A 3,686-nucleotide genomic window follows, 5' to 3' on the forward strand; every position below is an offset into this window, starting at 1 on the left:
AACTCATATTTAAAAAGCAAAGTGCATGTTATATAGAAGAGACCAACTCAGGACAAACAATGGTACCACGAAGAAAAAGCGCAGTCCATGTATATTAAACAAGCGCGTTATTCTCCTAACACTTAACCTCTTACACGACGAGAACCATTTTATCCTCGTAAAAGCAAATATGGTTATATTCGATATAAGCACTATTGCACTTTCTGTGGGAATATGGTCACTCAAAACATGGGTGTGGGCGTTTAAAAACGCTTAAACAAAGGCCCTATAAGTCTGTTGAGACTAAACCTAAGGGTCAGCTTGGTCAAGAGAGTATTGTTAAACATAAGCCTGACCAAAGAGAGTCTTCTAAGACTCGGCGTGTACGTACTAGGCCCTCAAAAGCCAAGCACGGACAAGCCAAAGCACAACAAAGGCCTCTTTCTAAAGGTAACAAGGTGCTTGATCTTAATGATGAAAGCTATTATGAGGAAGACTCCAAAACTATGAAGATGAGTGTTCTACCTTCCAGTTTTGGAGTCGCTGGTACTAACAATCTTACGAAGCCAAAGCTTTGTTGGGTCTCCAAAGCTTGATCTTATATTTGCAGGTTTGGAATGAAGAGTAGGTGCTTAATGAGCAGATGCGGTTCGAGCGAAAGATCACTGCAGTCTGTATATACATAGTTCGAGCGAAAGATCACTATGCATTAGCCATGTAGTTTGAGCGAAAAATCACTACATTCAAGGGCTACAACAACTACCCTAGTTCCAAACTACAAGGAGGCGATCTCTATCTCCTTCAGGACTGAACCAAATAGATCAAGTATGAGTAAAAATGTGATACACTTCTCCTTTATTCTTATTTTATAGGAGGTGTACATTTTTCTTTGGAGATTCACTGTTGCTTACTCAAAAGCATGTCTCACTCAGTGGCGTAGCTACATACAGAGGGAGTCTCACATAGTTCTAAGCGAGTTTGTAAGAGTGTCAAGCGACTTTTCACTCATTCTCGCTGAACAATATCCAACAAATTGTTTATCTATGTTGGAGAGCTTTTCGATAAGGGTGAAGCTTACTAATGTACCGGCGGAGAGTCAAATCGCTTATATCTTTTCTAAAGCACTAAACCGGGTACCTTTCTTAAATCTAAGGCTTCAGCTGGGCTTAATTCCTATCAATTAGATCATTCGTCTACTCACTGTAAGTTCATACTGGTTATGTTTAAGCATTTTATTTCATCTTTGGGAACATAGGGTGAGGTACGCCTTCATGATCTTTTCTTGTTAACTTGCTATATCTAAACAAGAAATGACTACCTTGATGAGTATATTGATGCAAACATGTTACTATCTTCTGTATCATTGCATGCTCTTCTTTACCTCTCATGAAAGTGGTGATCGTCTTCTTACCTATTACATGCCTAAGAAATGATCCACTTATAAGTGTCCCTAAGCCTGACTTTAGTGTTTGCTTCTTGATTCCCTTGATATAACTCCACACACGAAGTATACATTATTGTGAAAAAAAATCAGTATCCCCACTACCACAAAATGACTTTTTATCTCAAAACATTAAATACCGGATCTAAAATACTTGGTGTAATAGGGCGTGAAAATATTAAAAATCAATTTTCCTTTAAATTTTTGTATTTAAAATTATTTGAACCCGGATATATATACCGGGTTTTTTTAATGGACAAATCTGAGTTATATACATAGCTAATATACCGGATATTTGTCAAAAAAACGCCCGGGTTATATTTGTTACGGTGTCTATTGCTAATAGAGAATATAACCGTGGCGTTTCAAAACTATATCCGTCTTAAAACAATTTAAATACAAAAATTTAAAGAAAACTTGATTTTTTAATATTTTCACGCCCTATTACACCGAGTATTTAATGTTTGGAGATAAAAAATCATATTCCATTATAAACCGATGATGTTTAAAATCTGTGTTAAAATACTAGTTATTTGGTTAAATAACTAGTATTTTCTAAACCTAGCACGCATTTCACGCACGCCCATCTCTAATCTGCCATCTTCTAAGTTCCGAGCCCAAGCTGCCATCTCCGAGCCTGCACTGCCACCTTCGAGTTTCATCTTCCTCCCATCGATCCACCCTTCCATCACCTGCTCTCTCTTTTTCACCTTCTTCCTTTCTTATGTACATAATTACGTATGGAATTTGAAACCCTAGAAAATGCTTTTCCAATCAGTTCTCAATTGTTCCTTTTCCCCGTTAATATCACAGTTATCGGAGCGTTTGAGTTGCTTAATATTCAATCATCTTGATGAATTTGGGTTTCGGAGTTGGTTTGACCTCTGGAGGTAATCTTGTTTTAATGAGCAATCATCTGCATAATTCCACGTTTTTTTGTACTGCCTGTAATATTCTTTTGTTTGTGGTTACTGATTAATTCAATTTTCTGCTAGAAATCTGATTGTCAATTGGTTAATCAACTCAACTACCAATTACAATAGCTCTCACTTTGCGTGTCTCCACGAGCAGATTCTGTTCCTGCCACATGATGTGTTCAGCTCCTAAGAAGGTAATTTTCTGGAAATTGCTTCCTTCTTTTTGGCTTCAGTATAGAAGCAGGGTGGTGTAGTAACTGAAATTGAATGCTTAGCAGTTGAAGAGTATCTTATGTCATTTCAAGTTGGTGACAACCTGATGTTTAACTTTATCATTTTCTGCATAGATTGAGTTTTGGGGTTGTTGAAGTTCAAATTAAGATTTCTGTTTCAACTTGGTGATCTGTATCGATCAAGGCTTAGAATCAGTAGAAGTTGAAATTAAGATTCTCATCTGAATTTGTGTTGTTTTCGTAATATATGTAATATTTTATCTGACCGACTCCATTGGATCTATTCTGAACCAATTAGTTCCCATATTGGGGATCAAATTTGTGAAATACCAGACGAAGTGCTCATCTCCATTATGTCTTGCCATCCAATTAAAGAAGTTGCAAGAACAATCATTTTGTCCCGCAGGTAGAGAAAGCTTTGGAAGCTAATGGTGAATTGGACCTTATCTCTTGATGGTACTAGTAGAAAATGAAGACTTGTTTAGGAAGATACAATTTGGTAAGCTGGGATTTATCACATTCTTAGCTATTATCACTAGTTACTGATAAATGAATTTGGTGTCAAATTTGAAGTTGGGTACCATGTTTAACTCTTTGAGTATATCTGCACAAGCAACTAGATTTGGAATGCAGAGTAAATATACTTTATATAAACATAACATATTTTATCATAAGAGTTTCTTCTTTTTCAATGATCTTGTGCTCCATACATAATTCTTTTTTTCATTTTGTCATTTTTCCTATGCTCCAATAAGTCTTTCCTAGTTTTAAACCATCAAACTTTACTGACATCAAAAATCTGGTATGACAGAATTGGCCTTTTCTACTTATTTTCTTCCATCGAGATGCCAAAAGGACATGATCATGGTAGGGAAGGAAGTAGAGCAGTGTTAATGGTAATGGCATGCCCATGAAACCAAAATTTTGTATGTTTTTGTATTGACCAGTCTGAAAGAGTGTACTTCATTCTTTGCTCATTTGAACAATATTTTGTATTGTTATCAATGTATTTTCTTGATTTATCTAGTTGATTTGATGTTTTTTGTGGACTCTTCCTATTGTGCTACTCCAAAAAGACGGTCATGTTTTTGTTATCAGGGGTATGATTTTGGCCCG

This window comes from Phyllobates terribilis, unplaced genomic scaffold (genome assembly GCF_046119375.1).
Source record: "Phyllobates terribilis strain yellow unplaced genomic scaffold, ASM4611937v1 Scaffold_3429__1_contigs__length_79005, whole genome shotgun sequence".
NCBI classification, from domain to species: Eukaryota; Metazoa; Chordata; class Amphibia; order Anura; family Dendrobatidae; genus Phyllobates; species Phyllobates terribilis.